Here is a 20,635-nt window from a genome sequence, read left to right on the forward strand (position 1 = left end):
GTTTCGCTCTCAACGCACAGTCTCTATTCTCGATAGGCATACTGTTCACTCAGATTAGGGCTTGTCAAATGGCAGCGTGGATGTCATACTGTCAGGCGAATAATGTAGATCGCCAGATGTGGACCAGGCGGCCAAAATTGGAAGGATTTCTTTCCAACGGAAATCGGTTCCACATTAACGCATTAGCATACGTCGTCTTTTGCCCCTACTCCTCAATCCATTCATTGGAGAAGCATGTCGGAAATAAAAGAAAGGTTCAAGAGTGGGATTAAAATTCAGGGTGAAAGGATACCAATGTTAAGATTAGCTGACGCCATTGCTATCCTCAGTGAAAGTGGAGAAGAATTACTGGACCTGCTGAATGGAATGAACGGTGTAATGAGTAAAGAATATGAATTGAGAATAAATCGAAGGAAGATGAAAGTAATGAGAAGTAGCAGAAATGAAAACATCGAGAAACTTAACACCCTAATCGGTGATCAGGGAGAAGATGAAGAAATTATGCTACCACACACCAACATGACCAATGACGGACGGAACAAGGAGTACATAAGAAGCAGACTAGCACCGGGGAAAAAATGAGCCTTAATTTGAGGAAGAAGTTTCTGAAAATTACCTACGCAACACAGCATCCTACGTTGGTGGGATGTAGACTGTGGGAAATAGGGAACAGAAGAGAATAGAAGCATTTGAGATGTGATGCTACAGAAGAATGGGGAAAGTTAAGTGGACTGGTAAGATATGGGATGAGGCGGTTCTTCGTATTCTTCGTAAATCGGCAACGAAAGTAATATACTGAAAACACTGACAAGAAGAAGAGACAGGATAATATACTTCCGTTTAGACGTCAGGGAATGACTTCCACGGCAGTAGAGGAAGCTGTTCAAGAAGACAGGGATTGGAATACATCCAGTAAATAATTCAGAACATATGTTGCAAGTGCTACTCTAAGATGAGGAGGTTGGCGAAGGAGAGGAATTCGTGGTAGTCTCCACCAAACCCGGCAGAAGACTAATGACTCAAAAGAAAAAACATGATCTACCAAGTTTCGTTGCCGTACGATAATTGTACATTACACTGGACCTCCGTTACTAGCTGCACTTTAATTATAACCACCCGCTATCAATGCTTACTTTCTATCGCTTCTACATGAAATGATGTACCACTCAAAGCCATGTAAGACACCTCATCTTATCTTGTCTAATATAATCGGTTTCACCACTTTGCCTGTTATCAGCCAAGTCGCATCCATGTCTGCCAGTTTTTGAGCGAACGTAGCGAAGCCAACTGCCTGCTATGGGCAATTGGGTACTTCGAGAAAGGCTGTTGTTTGCGGAAATACGTATATGTGCACGGTTTCAGTGGACAAAAAACGGAGGGACTGGACACTAGCTAGCTCTAGACGATCATTTTGGTTCACTCAATTACCCGATCCAACAGAAAATGTCTGGAGTTATTTGTAACAGCTCATGAAGCGTGTCAGTCAAAATTCCAGCAATGTTCTAGTTCTGCGGGATCTAACACCCAATGAGTGGTTTCAGCTGTATGTGGGATACCTGAGTGAACTTGTGAACACTCTGAGTTGCTGAACTGAAGCCATCAAAATAGCCACAGGCAGTGTTGCACGGTGTGACGTCTCATGAGGTGACTAATTTTGATGTGAAAACATCCATTCTCTCGTCAGATTTGGATCCTTAAGGAGTATGTGGCTAATAATGAGTAAACATGGTTGAGTCAACAGTGAATACATCATGTCTGTACGTGTCTGTCACGCAGTATTTGTTGTGTGATTCTTCAGCTTCTTCATGACGAAGTATATCACCGATTTCAGTGACCAACGACCACAACGTTTCGGCAAGTGACCACGTCTCCATCGTCAGATGCGCTGATGAAATGACCGCTCAGAGGCCCATGCTGCACTTTCATCTCTTCCGCCCCTCCCTCCAATCTCCCACATTGTTCGATGTTCGCGCCCAGCTGCTTCTGCCCCACTTCTCCTGCTGTCTCACTGCTCCATCCTAGGTTTGTGCCTTGGGATGTGTGTTGGCAGCGACTCTGCTATTTCTCCGCCTGGCACCGAAGTCAGTTCGTTGTGGGATATCTCCTTAACCGGACTGATTGCGTTTTCCCAGTCCTTACTGAGGACGTAGCCACTATCGGGACTGATCAGCAGTTCCCTTACTAGAATCTAGATGGACAAAGTCTCAGAAGCTACACTTCTGTATCGAAAACATAGTGTGGTTGTTATCCATTCCTTGTGATTCCGAACGGAAATGTTCCGTGACTGCTGACTTCTTGAACTGCCACAAACTTGTGTGCCGTTGGTTTCCTGGGCAACAATCTTCGACGGTATACACTGTCTGGCTTAAATCTGTCTTGCCACATTGGCAGAAAATGTTCAAAAATGGCTCTGAGCAATATGGGACTTAACTTCTGAGGTCATCAGTCCACCAGAACTTAGAACTACTTAAACCTAACTAACCTGGGGACATCACACACATCCATGCCCAAGGCAGGATTCGCACCTGCGGCCATAGCGGTCGCGCGGTTCGAGACTGAAGCGCCTAGAACCGCTCGGCCACCCCGGCTGGAACAGAAAATGTGATGAATCCCAGATTTCCATAGTCAGAGGTCGTCTTTGACACTACCAATCTGGGCCCGTGCTTTTGCTCGTGGGCGGAAGACTGTAATCACTTCGTGTTTACGGATAAATCGTCTTATATTGCCGGATAATGCGCCACAGAAAGGAGTAAATAGTTTTTGTTGTGCCTATAACATCTTCGTACACTGGCGGCGTATGCGCTTAGTTCTTATGAATTAGCTTTGATATGTTTAAAATATCACTACTGTCACTAATCAAACAAATTTGTTTGTTCAGTTGCCGGTTTCAGTCCTTATGATCATCTTCAGATTGAGCTAAAATGAGAAAGTATGCATATTTATGAAAAATTTACGTGATACCTATCAATTATTACGAGCAGTATCGTAATATATACAGTCTGGAAGGTTAGCAAACATGCCAGTCTTCATGAAGTGAACAAAGTAAACAAATAAAACATATAGTCAAAGATGGAATTACTTTTACGTAAATACAGGGTGTCCCTGCTGTCTTGTCCACCCAAAATATCTCTGGAACAATAACAGTTATCGGAAAACGACTTTCACCGGTGTCAATGTAGGGCTGGGGCCCATGAATGAACATATTTTTAAACATTCTAAAACGAAAGCATATGTGTTTTTTAACACAAACTTATGTTTTTTAAATGAACCTCCTATATTTTTTCTTCAGCAATCCATAGCATGACAAAGCACATACACAATGGCGTTGATTGCATCGCAATACTCCCATTACATCCCGAGATATTAAGACGCGAAGTTGACGCTTGAAATACCCGACATGCGCTGCTAGCGCACGTCCTGAGGCTCAGGCGTGAACCCCATGCTGCCCGTAATCGCGATGTGATGGACATGTGTAATCACACCTCCATACTTATCAAGAGGTCCGAAACGAATAATACGGTCTGCTGCCATCAACTCTCATAAGCACATAACGGTTTCCCTCTTGCACGTTCTACGTACCTACGTACACAGTATGAACCAGTACCGATCGGTGTACACCCGTCAGGTTGTCTTATTTATCCTGCACACCCAAAATAAGGTTTATCTAATGCGTTATATGACCCATTGTGCCTGTCGCGCAGGGCCTGGCTCTACCTAGTCAAGTGTCCAACGTAGTACCCACAACTGCCACAGTTACCACTTCGCCTTGTTTATGATTTGCGACCCATGCAAACTCCTGTACTCCACCACCCTCCGAGCATCCCATTTGTTGTTGCTTTGGCGTGCAGTACACCGCTTGCCAGTGTCGGCGTGCATCAGAATAATCTAGTGACGGCACGGAGGTAGTACACATTGTGAATAAACGTTGTGTTGTGGAACTTATACTGTACAGTATAATGTACACACATGAAGATATGGTAGAAATGCTGCTAATCTATGGAGAATGTACGTTGACGGGAAATACGTTATGAGATTGCTTGTTTGTTGATGGTACTGTTAGCGAACATTATGATTATTAAGTTAATATGACTGTTTTCTACCCTACTCTACATACCTGTACTGTACCCTGTTGTAGGTGGACGAAATGCTGTTCAGGCAGAACGACTGTACAGAAGACGATTCCCTGACAAGCCATCGCCTTCGCGCCGGATGTTTGGTCGTCTCACATCTAGTCTACGTGAAACGGGAAGCTTAAATCCAAGACCTCGACATCGTCCTAGAACACGTACAGATGAACGTGCTGAAGTTGCTGTGCTCGCTACCGTAGCTGTGAATCCTCAAATCAGCACACGTCAAATTGAACGTGAAGTTGGTGTGTCGAAATCAAGTGCACAGCGTATTCTTAAACGTCATAAATTGCATCCTTACCATGTTCATTTACACCAGGATCTTCATGGAAATGACTTCCGCAATAGGGTAACATTTTGTCGGTGGGCTCAGAAAAAACTTCTGACTAATCCAAATTCTTTTGCAGATGTGCTCTTTACCGACGAGGAATCATTCTCCAACAAAGGAATTGTCAATATGAGGAATATGCGTTATTGGTCCGCAGACAATCCAAAATGGCTCCGTCAGGTAGAGCATCAACGTCCGTGGAAAGTTAATGTTTGGTGTGGGATTATTGGAGATACCATTATCGGACCTTTCTTTATAAATGGCATCCAAAATGGCAGACAATACTCCAGATTTATACGACACAATCTTCCTGTTCTTTTGGACACCGTACCTCTGAACCGGAGAATGGTCATGTGGTATCAGCATGACGGATGCCCTGCACATAACGCCTTACGAGCACGACGACTTCTGAACCGTAAGTTCCCTGGTAGGTGGATTGCACGAGGTGGCCCAGTTAGGTGGCCTGCCCGATCTCCGGACCTTACACCGCTGGATTATTTTATTTGGGGAGCAGTGAAGGATGCTGTTTACCAACATGAACCAACAACACCAGAGGACATGAAGCAACGCATTATTGATGCTTGTACAGCCATCAAAGAGGAAACAGTAGCACGAAGTAGGGCATCCTTCATCCGCAGAGTGACCCTATGTATGCAAGCCAATGGGCATCACTTTGAGAATGAGATGTGAACGCTATGTTTAGTTTGTAGTGCTGGTATCACAGTGGAAGTTTCTACAAAGGGCCATTTTACCCAGTGATGTTAAGAAACATTTGTTTGCAACAATTTGTCATTTAACGCATTAGATAAATATAACATTGATAATTAAGTGATAATAAAACTAATTGGTTAAACATGTTTACATTCATCTTCTATGTCCTACCTGAACTTCCCAAATCAAAACATTTTTACCTAAACAACAGTAAAACTTTTAGTCCACTTGCTCGTTTCACTAAAACCATCAACATGAATTTTACTATTACGAGTGAATGATTAACTGTCATTTGCACTAGATCTACAGTAAAGTAAAGTTTTAACGTTGAACGGCATTACCTTTTTAATAACGGATTAACGACAAGCGAAGTTTGTGATTAACGTTGCGGTACACAGATATGTTACAGAACCGCGTCACCCCTACCCTATGGGATAAATACCTGCTGGAATGTACGACGTTAATGCAGGACGGCAGCAGACCGTATTATTCGTTTCGGACCTCTTGATAAGTATGGAAGTGTGATTACGCATGTCAATCACATCGCGATTACGGGCAGCATGGGGTTCACCCCTGAGCCTCAGGACGTGCGCTAGCAGCGCATGTCGGGTGTTTCAAGCGTCAACTTCGCGTCTTAATATCTCGGGATGTAATGGGAATATTGCGATGCAATCAACGCCATTGTGTACGTGCTTTGTCATGCTATGGATTGCTGAAGAAAAAATATAGGAGGTCCATTTAAAAAAACATAAGTTTGTGTTAAAAACACATACGCTTTCGTTTTAGAATGTCTCCAAATACGTACATTCATGGGCCCCAGCCCTACATTGATACCGGTGAAAGTCGTTTTCCAATAGCTGTTATTGTTCCAGAGATATTTTGGGTGGACAAGATAGCTGGGACACCCTGCATATAAACAGATGTAACGCCGAACACAGTTATCTGGGACAGTAATTCTAGAGTCGCTGTAAAAACTTTGCGGAGCACTACCAGAACCCAAAGTGAGAGCGTAAAAAGATACGCCGGATAATAAGCGAAAATCTGTAATAAACTGAAAATTAAAAAAACAATGAATGACTGCGTCTCTTGTGTAGGTAGGTAGTTTGGTATACTCCACAGATCATTTGAACGACTGTATTAAGGAAATGTCGAATGTGTTAATTTACTGGATATGTCTATGTGATTAGGGTAACATTATTAATGAACACACTACTTTTAACTGCTACTGATGCAACTACACTTCAAAACAAAGTGCTTTATTTATTTATTTATTTTTAATAGAAATTCACCCACTGTATACAAGGAGTTTCCAGGAGAAATGACGTTAGGCTGGGTTTAAAACTTGTTTCTCTATCTGCCAAGTATTTATGTTACTGGAGAAATGCTCAAAAAAATTTTTTTGTCGCGGCATATTCCATTCCCTTCTAAGTCACTAATAGCCTTAATACTAGGAAATAAAGCTCATTTTGTCCTCCAGTGTTGTAGGCGTAGGTATTACTGTTCTTCCCAAATTGTGATGGAGCATTAATGAGAAAGTTCATCAGCGAACATACGTATTGCGACGCTGCAGTTAAAATGCCTAACTCCTTGAAGGGCTGACTACATGGCGACCGAGGGAGAACGCTGCATTATATTTTTACTTCACGTTTTTATGCAATCGATACTTTTATATCTGAGTGGTTGGTTACCTCAGAAATTCATTCTATGAGACATATTAAGAGGAAATCTTTAGGAAAAGTATAGGGACGCGAGAGGCAATTCTGACGTTACGGCTAATAATGGAAGCAAGGCTAAAAAAAAAAAAAAACAAGACACGTTCATAGGTTTAGTCGACCTGGAAAAAGCGTTCGACAATATAAAATGGTGCAAGCTGTTCGAGATTCTGAAAAAAGTAGGGGTAAGCTATAGGGAAAGACGGGTCATATACAATATGTACAACAGCCAAGAGGGAATAATAAGAGTGGACGATCAAGAACGAAGTGCTCGTATTAAGAAGGGTGTAAGACAAGGCTGTAGCCGTTCGCCCCTACTCTTCAATCTGTACATCGAGGAAGCAATGATGGAAGTAAAAGAAAGGTTCAGGAGTGGAATTAAAATACAAGGTGAAAGGATATTAATGATACGATTCGCTGATGACATTGCTATCCGGAGTGAAAGTGAAGAAGAATTAAATGTTCTGCTGAACGGAATGAACAGTCTAATGAGTACACAGTATGGGTTGAGAGTAAATCGGAGAAAGACGAAGGTAATGAGAAGTAGTAGAAATGAGAACAGCGAGAAACTTAACATCAGGATTGATGGTCACGAAGTCAATGAAGTTAAGGAATTCTGCTACCTAGGCAGTAAAATAACCAATGACGGACGGAGCAAGGAGGCCATAAAAAGCAGACTCGCTATGGCAAAAAAGCATTTCTGGTCAAGAGAAGTCTACTAATATTAAATACCGGCCTTAATTTGAGGAAGAAATTTCTTAGGATGTACGTCTGGAGTACAGAATTGTATGGTAGTGAAACATGGATTGTGGGAAAACCGGAACAGAAGAGAATCTAAGCATTTGAGATGTGGTGCTATAGACGAATGTTGAAAATTAGGTGGACTGATAAGGTAAGGAATGAGGATGTTCTACGCAGAATCGGAGAGGAAAGGAATATGTGGAAAACACTGGTAAGGAGAAAGGACAGGATGATAGGACATCTGCTAAGACATGAGGGAATGACTTCCATGGTACTAGAGGGAGCTGTAGAGGGCAAAAACTGTAGAGGAAGACAGAGATTGGAATACATCAATCAAATAATTGAAGACGTAGGTTGCAAGTGCTACTCTGAGATGAAGAGGTTAGCACAGGAAAGGAATTCGTGGCGGGCTGCATCAAACCAGTCAGCAGACTGATGACAAAAAAAAGAGGAAATACGCAAAATATACCAGGAGGCTAATTCGTTTATTTCCTAGGCTAGCAACTATACCAAGAGCGAACGTAGCTCAACTTACTTGTTTGAGAAGCTCAGTAATATGCTTCTTCCAGTTCAGGTTTCCTGTAATATATGCAACCAAATATTTGGAGCATCGTGCCTTATTTTCTGACTCCTGTGTGGGCTACGTCAGTCGTTGGTCTGAGTCTATTTGTTGTACGGAGCTGAATATATACTGGAAAATGCGCTCGGAATTATAGAAATCGCAAGTCGTAGGAAATGACGTGAGGAAACGAATTGAAAAAGCCACGAATGCGAGGGACCGCAGCGTCTAAAAAGAAATGAAAAAACCGATGCCGATCGAGAATACAGCGGCCGGTGACAATCTATACTTGTAACTTATCGATTTTGTAAGCATTATATTACTGTGTGTAACTGTTGTGTTAAAGTGATCGCTAATCACGAGGGTTGGAGCTTCAATAGTGGCAACTACTTATTACATCTTGCACAAAATAGATACGTGTTTCAAAGTTTTACTGACCTTCAGAGTAGTCACCAGCATTGTGTATAACCCGCTGCCAGCGATGTGGAAGTCGTAAGATACTCTTAGCAGTGCCAGTTGTGTTGACAGTTCGAGCGGCGTGGTCCATTGCCCGACGAAGTTTTAGCAGTTCTGAAGCAAATGCCGTGAAGCGTTCCTTCAGTTTAGCAATTGAACTTACGAGGGCTTAAGTCAGGGGAGTGCAATAGGTGGTATAGAACTTAGCAGCCCCATTAGTCAAACAAATCAGGAACAGCTTGCGAAGTACGTGGTTAAGCATTGTCCTGCAAAATGATGGTCACGTCCTGCAGAAAGTGTCGCCACTTTTGCCTCGATGCTGTTCGGTTTTGGAACACAACCTACGACCAGCTTAGAGACAGATGTGATGACACTTTCTGCAGGACCTCACCATCATTTTGCAGGACAGTGCTCAAGCACGTACAGTATAAGCTGATACTGATTTGTTTGACTGATGGGGCTGCTAAGTGCTATACCACCTACTGCACTCCCCTGACTTAAGCCCTCGTGAGTTCAATTCCATTTCTAAAATGAAGGAAACACTTCAGGTATTCGCTTCAGAACTGCTACAAATTCGTTAGGCTATAGTATGCGCCACTCTAATTGTCAACACAACTGGCACTGCTAAGAGTACCCTACGATTTCCACATCGCTGGCAACGGGTTATACACAATGCTGGAGTCAGTAAAACTTTGAAACACATATCAAATTTGTTCGAGCTGTAAATAAATAGTTCCCACTATTCAAGTTCCAACCCTCATAGATGACATATTGATACGACACATTTGCTATGATTTTATCCCGATGTTTTCATGGAAAATCTACGACGCAGAATTTTTTGTATGCCGTGCTTAATTTCATCTGCGCAGTATTATTAATTCACCAACTGAATACTCCGTAGGCTAAAGACACAGTGCGGCGCCTAAGTGTTCTGAAGAGCGATGGGTCGCCAAACGGCCGGGGGACGGGGGGGGGTGGGGGGGGGGGTGGGGGGGGGGGTGGGAGGGGTTGCTAGACGACAGTCGCCCGCGATGCTGCGACGTGGATTTATAGGGGGGAGGCCGTCGCGATCGTCTTATGTCTACATCAGTCAGCCGCGCGCCGCCCCGCCACTGATCCCGTACTCCTTCCACCCCTTCTCCAAGCCAGCCACCCCCCGCCCCTACCCCCACTCCTTCCCCACAGCGCTGGCAGACAAGCCAGGGTGGGGTCTCCCGCCGGCTTCTGGCGCGCCCATTTTACTTGCAAATGCTCTCCTTTAACGTTAGAACCGTTTGTGGTGTGTATAGTATATATATGTACGGGGCGCACCAAAGTGAAAGCCCACCTTAGCAAAAATGTGTTCCTTCCTGGCGCAGAGGGCCTGCTGCTCTGAATTTTAGGCGCCACTTCTTCAAACGGCGTGAATCCCAAGTAGGTCATGTTTATTTACAGGAATCCCCCCCTGTCGCTCGCATACTCGACAATGGCAAAAAGCGTCATTCTGACATGCCGTTTCTTGTACAAAAAATTTTTGTACATGGCCCACGTCACTAGGGCACAAGAAACAGAATCTTATTATTGCGGTTCACTTCGAAATTCACAATAGGTACTCATGTTTATGCACATCAAACCGAGACACTTAATATTGCCTTAATATACTGTATTTCTGAACTGACCGCTTTTCTCATAAGAGTCATCACTTCATGACTTTCTTAAAAATGTGATACAGCAGCCTGAGGTGTGGAGTGAAAAGAGTCCTGCCATTTGACAGGGACACTGTGTTGTCTTACATTTACATCACAACTGTAACTTCTGGTTTCTTTGATCTCCATCGTATAACTTCAACATTTGAGAAGAAATTAATTAAAATCATGACTCTGTAAACTGCTGATACCTAAATTATACACACTTGTGTGGACTTTAAAAGTCTGTAGCACCCTTTGTATTATTCAACTATGTATCTAGTTGTTCATAAGACTGATACGCAAATTTAAGCAACAGTAATAAGTTCCCACCAGTTGCAAGAAAATAGTGTTTCCATAAACTTATGAAATGATTTTTTTTATTTCGATTTATTTTATTTCGCTTTATTTTATTTCACTACTAATCAGTATTTGAAATTTTTTCTGGTATTAGTTTATATTTCACTGAAACTCCAACCACGAATACACAGAAAAGTGCATTAACACTACTTATAACGATGAGGTAAATTTGTTTCTTTACGTAATAGGGTCATCAAAAATTGGAGAAAATGTACCTGCTTCCTAAACCGGAATTTCCACATTGTTGTAAGCCTTCCGAAATTGGATGAGGCCGTCGCTAGTACTCAGTGTGCGCTAGGGAACCTTGCTTCATTAGCATTATTTTATGAAATGGCTGAGACTCCATTTTTGCTAATGATAAGAATTAAGGCACGTGTGGTGCATTACGCTAACAGGGTTCCGGATTTGTATGACGTAAACCCGGAGGGCACGTGCTGCTAACAGTACAGGAGCTGGTTGACGAGATGGTCTCAAGAGTGCGTAGTGAACGAATTAGCCTAAAAATGTGTGCTTTTCTCCGGGCTATGGACTAAACCGTGGAATCCGTTAGCGAGACCACTGCTGGAGAGTATTGTCAGTGACTCACTGTGAGGAAGTTGGAAATATTGGATCTTGGTGACATGCTTGGCTTGAGTGATGTGCAGTGTTACCAAAGTTTGTGTCCGACGGTCACGGGGCGTCTGGGACAATTTTCGAAGAATGGGACGCCGAATAATTTGGCCTTCTCGGAATTTAGGAGGTCAATTTGTAGGAACTGTTTATGTGCACGGATGTGCTACCAGTTGATAGATAAAAAATATGTTGGTGAGCACTGGCAAAATTAGTTATTGGAGAAGTACACAGAGAGAGTAAAAAACATGTTAGAAGAAGCTGCTTAGGTTTTCAGGCGCGTGAGAATAGTTATAGTATTTTAGAGGGAATGTGACCCAGTAACAGGTCTAGAGCCACCTTAAGTGAACAGGCCAGGAGCTTTCAACAGTTGGCTCGATTACTTTCAGAGGCAGAGACAGGGGACCATGCAGACGATACTCGTGTGGGGAGCAGGGTAAGGAGTCCGCAGCTATGTGAGTACGGGTAATAGCTAACAAAAATGGCTCAGAGCACTATGGGACTCAACATCTATGGTCATCAGTCCCCTAGAACTTAGAACTACTTAAGGGGCTCCGGAACGCCCTATACTTGCAATGTTAAAATAACGCTTATAAATTACATCTTTCCTCACAAAGTATTTGAGGTAGGAAGTTGAACTTTTTACAGATTATTTATTGGAATATGGGCTACAACTTAACACAGGGATTTTACAAAATTTTAGTTCAGTTATTAAAGATGACTTTTTTCATTTGTAATGAAAATTCACAACATTTTTTTGCAAGCAGCTATGTGAGTACGGGTAATAGCTAACAAAAATGGCTCAGAGCACTATGGGACTCAACATCTATGGTCATCAGTCCCCTAGAACTTAGAACTACTTAAGGGGCTCCGGAACGCCCTATACTTGCAATGTTAAAATAACGCTTATAAATTACATCTTTCCTCACAAAGTATTTGAGGTAGGAAGTTGAACTTTTTACAGATTATTTATTGGAATATGGGCTACAACTTAACACAGGGATTTTACAAAATTTTAGTTCAGTTATTAAAGATGACTTTTTTCATTTGTAATGAAAATTCACAACATTTTTTGCAATTTTTTTATTTATATATTCAAAAACATACAGTTTTTTGGAAAAAGGCTGTGTTAAATTATGCAGAAGGTACTGTGTAACATTTACTGAAAGTTTGAAACAAATATGTTTGGAAGATCCTTAGAAAACATGTAATTAGTATGAGAAAATAAAAGTTTTGGGAATCGAGCGACAAAGATTGGATTAACTTTTTAGTGCATTCCAGGTCCATAGGATGGATTATCTTCATCCTCTGCAAACTCCTCCTCCAGCTTCCTCTTGTTCCTCCTCCTGTTTACTCTTGTTTGTATTTCTAGACTCTTTACAGCCCTGTCTGCAGCCCGAAGGCGTTCCATGTCTAAAGCAAGCATCGCTCGTTGTTGTGTTCGTAGATTTTGCTACTATTTTCTTCAGTTGCAGTTACTGCAACACTGTTCCAAAAGGTGGTCATGTATGAACACTTATCACATTTCAGTTGTATTTCACTAGCAAGTCCTACGTGCTTTATTATGGAGAGTTCCAGACCAACTTCACTACAATGAATACATCTTAGACAGTTTGAAAAAATTCCTTTGAGAACCGACATATCAAATATTTCATTCACATCCGAATCGCCCATAAAACATTCACAGTTTTCACTCAATGAACCAAGCTTCTTCTGTGAAGTATTTTCTTTCCCACTTTGACTGCTATGGGAAGGTGTACTTGAGAGGTTAGGTTCACTCACTTGGTTATCGTCTTTATTGTTTACAGTAATAACACATACCTTTGGCTTTCCAACATTTCTCCTTTTCTTAAAAGCCTTCAGAGGATTTCTAATAACTTTACTTTTACTCATTATTATACTTCAACAAAACAGAGACTCAAGAAACAGAATTAATTACGAATATTTTCGAGATAACGACAGAGTAAATAAACATGAAACAATCGACAATCACACCAGCGATATATATTGAACCATCACAGGTTAGTCACAACACATACTTTATCTCACATCACTAAAATGTACCTGATGAACACGGACTTTAATAATAACACCATTTGACAGCAGTTTAACAGCGCCACAGTAGGTCACGCCCATGTAGAACACATTTCAAAAAAAATTTAAAAATAGTTGTAGTCTTCGGAGTTGAATAAATTATATATCTATTAAAAGGTAATAGTCTGCAGATTCAGAAAACGCAAAAAAGTAAAAATTGAACTTTTCATGATTTTGAGCCTTTCCGGAGCCCCTTAAGCCTAACTAACCTAAGGACATCACACAACACCCAGTAATAGGTAACAGATCGCCCCTATCAGGTAATGTAGGTGCCAGGTTAAGGGTCACTTGGTAAGGAACTGTCCACAGCCGAGGAACAAGGCAGATACATGACAACAAGGGCAGTGCATCTCGCTCAACATCCCGTTTTATAAAAGGATCATGGTAACGCCTAGTTCAAGGGTGCCATTCGTGGTGGGAAATTTAACAGAGATCCAGTATGTGCACTTTTGGATTCCTGGAGTTCTCCGAGCCTGCTTAACGAAGATTGGTGTCTGGCAAGCCATACAATATGCAAATTTTCTGAGATTTCTGGCGACATAGAGCAGCAAACTGCGCGGAAATGCAACTCTTGGGTAAAGTTCCCGTTAAGATGCGACATTTTATCTGTGTGATTAAAGTCATGGTTCCCCAGAAATTGTCGGTTCTCGCTTTTTGGGGACGGATTCTATGTGGAGCTAATTCCGGGTGGGAGAAGAGGCAATTGGACGTTTGGATTCGGTAGGGCACTCTCCCATGACTTCTGTAAGAATTGGTAGGGAGGAGAGGCCAAGAAGCATATAAGGCGGTTAAGAAAGATGATTATGATGTTAGTCATTTATTCCCTGAGCAAGGTCGTCGGTTCTGCCAGGTGGCCACACTTGCGTGAAGTGAAAGGGAAAGATAAAAAACCGAGATTACAGAAAATATATCTCCAAGGCAACCGCAATATCGGCTCTCTCCAACTTGTATTAAGCAGATTAATTTCACCATCGATGAGAGACGGAATTATTAGGCCATCTGGCTCATCCTATTCTTCCCTCACATCTGCTGTGCCCAAGGGGAGGCTATGGCACATTTTGGGTTAGCCAGGTTTAAACAAAAAAGTTATTCTTTGGTCAATGCCATTACCTGAGCTGTCCTCCATAGGTGGTTTGGCTGGTCTTAGAAGGCAAAGATTGTTAATAGCCTTGCCTTTAAACTGGCCTATTGCCAGATTACGTTAGCCAAATAATCAAAACTGGAATCTTTATGAGCACAAGACAATTCTGTTTGTACTGTCTACAATGACTGCAGTTCCCTCTAGAATTTTGGAAATGTTTTTTCGGGTCCGAAGTTTTGGTGTATTTTCCCACTGCCCTGATGAAATGGTAGTTTACGGTGAAAGTTTAGATGAACGTCACGAGCACGTTAGAGAAGTTCTCCTGCGTCCTCAAAATGCCAGATGTCTGCAGCTCGTGGTCTCTCAGACACGTTCTAGCTTCCCGAGCACGGGGTCCCCGGTTCGATTCCCGACGTGGTCAGGAATTTTTCACCTACCTCGAGATGACTGGGTGTTTGTGTCGTCCTCATCATTTCATCATCATTCATGAAAGTGACGAGATTGGACTGAGCAAAGGTTAGGAAATAGTACGGGCGCTGATAACCGCACAGTTGCGCGCCCAACAAACCAAACATCATCACCACACACAATGCCAGGTTCACTGTTCATGAAGCACGAGACTTCTTTTTTGGGCCACCTAACCTCTGCTCATGGTGTCAGAGTAGACCCGACCTGCGGTGAAGCAAGTCAGTCGTTCCCACCCGCAATGAATATGAGGCGGGCGCTGTGTTTGAATGGCATGATTAGTTTTTTTATACTGTTTATTTCCAACTTTGCTCAGTTTGCGGCACACTCTAATGACCGGAGGAAAAAGGGGAGTAATTTGGAATGACACAATCCCAAGAACGATCATTCAGGCCTTGAAGGAGACTCTGACGATTGACGCATTGCTGGCCATGCCCAACTACAATAAGGAGTTTATAGCCCAAACCAATGCATCTATGGTGCGTGTTTCAGCTGTCCTTTTACAGGAAGGTGACGGCCTACTGCTTACGATTCACGGCCCCTCCCCTCACTTGAAGCCAAATATTCGATGTAGGAGCTACAGGCCCATATGTTATTATTCACATTTGAGAAGTTTAAAATCCATTTACAACACCGTGCTTTCTTGTTATAACCGGATAACCAGGGTCTCAGCTGGATACTAGAAAAAATCGATATGTGCCGGACATATCGTGAGGTGGAGCGTCAAAATTTCTTCCTTTCAGTTATGGGTTAAATGCATATGTGGTGGTCAAAATATTATTAGAGACGGCCAAAACACGATTCTTGACGAGGAACAAGACCACCTCCCGGACGAAGAGGCCTGTGAACTCAGTAAGTGGGATGCCTCAGACTACACTCGTAGCTTGTCCAATATAGAGTAGATGTCGTCTCCTTTTTCAAGATATCGTGAAACAACAGTACTCTGACCCGGAGCTAAGCGAGATGAAGCATCGTGGGGATAAAATAGTTTTGCCCAAGAATCAGCTAGCTCTCGTCTTCAGGTATTTACAACGAAACCCATGTGGGTGTTCATCTGGGGGTATTCGCTACCAGAATGAAGATTAGGGAGCACTTTTCTTGGGAAGCCCAAGGACAAACAGGTAAGGGGTCTCATACCGAACTGTAAGGCGTGTGCAATTAAGTAAGCCAGCACTGAATAGTCGCCAAAGATTCTTGGCATTGGAAGTAGCTAATCAGGCCAAGGAGAGAATGTATCTTGATTATGTGGGGCTTTTCGCACATTCACGAGAGGGAAACGGGTAAACCCTGGTGTTCATTTACGTGTTTACACATTTGTGCTTGTTGATAACCATGTGTGGCACTACTTCTCAGACTGCAATGAAATGCCTTCATTCTATGTCTAGGACCTTTGCGCCATGTGGGGTTTTGATTGCTGATGATGCTCTGAGATTTGTCGCTGCAGATTTTCGAAATTTCTGTTTTGCAACTGGTGTTAGTCACAGCACAACTGCGTATTACCCTAATCTGTTCTCTGATAAGCGAGTGAACCAGAATTTTCTCGAGCCCCTTATCACATTCCGTCATACAGATCGTACCCATTGGGTAGCGCACTACCGTGGTTGGGGTATGCTTTCAACACAGCCATACACAAGACTCACAAACAAACATTGCCAGATCTTATGTTCGCTTTTAGGCCAAACGGCCTCTTGTTTGATCTAATGTATGCTCAACGACCTTCTTCCTGAAATAGCTAACGATGTCCAAATTTGGGCTCATTCGAAGCACACGAAGAGTAATTTGAAGACCGCCCATGAGAAGCTAGAATGCCTCTATTATAGTAGGAGGTGGCCAATCGCGTTATGGCATGATGACTGGATTTGGATTCAGAATTTTGCAGTAGGGAGCCTCTGGGGAAGACAAGGTGACCAGGAAACTCTTTTCGAGATCTGTGGGCCCAGTGCTGGTCCCTCGGTTAATGACGCCAGTCCGCTTGCTCGTCAAAAATCCTCAGACCATGAAAAATTTTTGACGTTCACATTTCTCAAACAAAACCCTTCCAAGAAGGTGATGCGTCCCAGTAAATATGAAGTTATTTAGTGTTGCATAGAGGGCAGTCTATTCTGAATTGTTGTTATTTAATCACCTTAATGTGTTGGATGTAACTAGTATGATTTGTTGTAAATTATATGTGGAATGCTCCTTGGCTTGGCTCTGAGCACTATGCGACTTAACTTCTGAGGTCATCAGTCGCCTAGAACTTAGAACGAATTAAACCTAACTAACCTAAGGACATCACACACATCCATGCCCGAGGCAGGATTCGAAACTGCGACCGTAGCGGTCACGCGGTTCCAGACTGAAGCGCATTTAACAGCACGGCCACACCGGCCGGCGAATGCTCCTTGAATGACCAGGATGGGGTAGCATCAACCATCAGCATTGTCCTATGGTTATCTCTTATACAGTAATTTGGAGTATTTTATAAATGATATCACCATGCTGTAACCCTATGACTGAATGTGGATGAGTATGTATGTGTTCTTGCGGCCTTAGAGGGTGGGAGGGGGGTAGGGGATGTGATTTTTGAGTTACGTCAAGTCCACGATAATATTTGAATGCCCGAGTAACAGCCCATGTGCTGACAGTACGCATCGCCTGAGTAATGTCGAGTTCATACCCAATTGCTGAGAGAGTGCTCCATTGCGGCACCACCTGTTCTACTTTCTGGACCGGCCTCAGTTCCAGTCTAGTGGTCAATAAGACAACATAAGAGAGACAAACTGCACTGGTTGGTCACAGTTTTCTACACGTATCGACTTGACAAGATATGAGACCCAGCAATGAATCCTCAAGCCAGTGCATGGTTTCGAACTGCGATCCGATCTGCTCATTTTTATATTTTTATATACATGCGATATTCGGATCGCTACAGTGTCGCGCCAAGCTTCACAGGGCTATAGGCATTGTTGTCTAATCAAACAAGATGAATGTATTTGCTACAGAAACTTATAATTCATTATTAATTAACATTAGAAGACCCGTTGTTATGCTGTGTGGCCTATGGATTAGCCATGACTGTGGTACTTCAGTTAATTATTTTCTTGCTGTTTGACCTTATTAAAAAATTGTTAAGTTTTTGTTCAGTCATACATATGGTGTTATCTGACACTGTTTTAAAAATTGTGAAGGTTGAGATTCTTACATATTATGGCAATAAAATTGCAGCTGTGGGGTTTCTGTCCTGATTTTAAATTCATGTCTTTGTGCTGATATATATAAAAATGTTATTTTTGGAATGTTGTTGCACACCTCTTGAACTTCTCGAACCTGGCACCAAAACTCCCACTACAGTAAGAGCATTTTTAGTTTTTTTCCATAATTCTCCTTCATTTCTGCAGGTAGTCTAGACCTGTATTTCTCAATCTTTTTTCCTGTCGGGCACACCAAAGTACGTTTAAAATTTTTGCGACACTCCTACATCCGATTTCTTCCTAGATGCAAAAGACAAACACACACCGTACATACAAGACAATTTTTATTTATTTATTTAATTTTTATTTATTTATTTATTTATTTATTTTATTTTTTTTTTTTTTGCACGAGGTAGGAAGACTAAACAAATCTCGCGACACACCTGCAATATATTCACAACACACCAATGTGTCGTAACGCAGGGGTTGAGGAAAGAAGGCCTAGACATTGCATCCGACACTATTTTCTACTTCGGTTTTATACATCAAATTTCAAAGTGAAATTACTGTAAGTAAAGTACCTAAATGTCAACCTACAGTTCATCACTCAGAATGTAGTAAAAATTTAAATTTATTCACAATTTGAGACTCCTTCTGTACATAATTAGCAAAAAAAGTGAAAGCCTTATGGTATATAAAAATAATTTCCTTTTATCCCCAAAGAAAATTAATGAAGTTTTGGAACCTCCCATCCTACAGCAAGTCGCGTTTTTCTGAAGTACTATAAGAATTTTTCACATTTATTCAATGTCATCCTTGGAAAAGCAGCTGTTTTTTGCTCCTTTCCATTTTCATTCCCAGTCAGTTAGAAGAACAGTATTCTGATACAGTAAGCCTACTCACCGCTACCAGTGCCCTATGAAAAGAATGGTTCGAATTAGTGTGACACAATCTAGTAATCACTAAAAGCAGCTTTCGACTGTTCCTTGCTTTTCCATTCAAGCCCTAGTCTTCTGTCACAGCTTTACTTCTACTTGAAGGTACTGGCAAGACATAAAAACGAATTTTATCATTCTATTTTGTGTTTACATTCAAAATTGTACACTCTCCTAGGTTCGTGGGAAAACAATTTGTCATTCTTAAACATTACACTACATACTGAGCCCTCAGGGTTTCAAGAACAGTTAGAATTTTATTTACACTATCCTAGAATAATTCTCTCTGTTTTTCTGCGTTTGAGTACGTACAGTTTTCATAGATTTCTGATTCCTAATTATCACTACAGGTACCTAATGGCAATTTATTTATCCTCAAGAATAATATTTTATTACTTTTAACCATTATTTGTTGACTGAACCCAAGTGATATTGCAGCCTCATTATTGAAACTATAACAACTTCCTTTCCAAAATCTATTTTTACATTGAATTTATCCATAAAATCCATTGCTAAAACCAAATTTATACATGTCAGGAATCATGCTCCAATTTATATCACTCAGTCTGACATGTCAGTTAAATTGGTCTTTACATTGCTTTTCTCGATTTACCTGTGGCACTTATCACCCCTACTCTGGATACTGGTATCATTACAATTTTGTTTGCTTTCTTTAAATTTTTCTGTAGTTCTGCTGATAGAGCACAGATTCCACTCCTCGTGACCAGCAAGTAATAAATGTTAACTGATCTACATCTATTCACAATAAAGTGCCTGGCAAAGGGTTCAATGAACCACCTTCATGCTGTCTCTCTACCGTTCCACTCTCGAACGGCACACGAGAAAAACGAGCACTTAAATTTATCAGTGTGAGCCCTGATTTCTCTTATTTTATCGTGATGATCATTTCTCTTTATGTAGGTCGGTGCCAACAGAATGTTTTCGCAATCGGAGGAGAAAACTGGTGATTGAAATTTCATGAGAAGTTGCCGTCGCAACGAATAACACCTTTGTTTTAATGATTGCCACTCCAATTCACGATCATGTCTGTGACACTGTCACACCTATTTGTACTTCTACGATGTCATCCGTCAGTCCAACCTGATGCGGATCCCAAACAGCACAGCAATACTCTAGAATAGGGCGGACAAGGGTAGTGTAAGCAGTCTCTTTGGTAGACCTGTTGCACCTTCTAAGTGTTCTGCCAATGAATCGCAGTCTTTGGTTTACTCAACCCACAATATTATCTATGTGATCGTTCATTATTGGTTATTTGTAATTGTAATCCCTAAGTATTTAGTTGAATTTACAGTCCTCATATTTGTGTGACTTATCGCGTAATGGAAATTTAGCTGATTTCTTTTAGTACTCATCTGAATAACTTCACACTTTTCTTTATTCAGTATCAATTACCACTTTTCGCACCACGCAGATACCTTATCTAAATCATTTTGCAAGTCGGTTTGATCATCCGACTTAACAAGACGTAAGTGATAGCACCATCTGCAAACAATCTGAGACGGCTACTCAGATTGTCTCCTATGTCGTTAATATAGATCAGGAACAATAGAGGGACTATAAACTTCCTTGGGGAACGCCGGATATTGCTTCTGTTTTACT

This window comes from Schistocerca americana, chromosome 5 (assembly GCF_021461395.2).
Source record: "Schistocerca americana isolate TAMUIC-IGC-003095 chromosome 5, iqSchAmer2.1, whole genome shotgun sequence".
Lineage (NCBI taxonomy): Eukaryota > Metazoa > Arthropoda > Insecta > Orthoptera > Acrididae > Schistocerca > Schistocerca americana.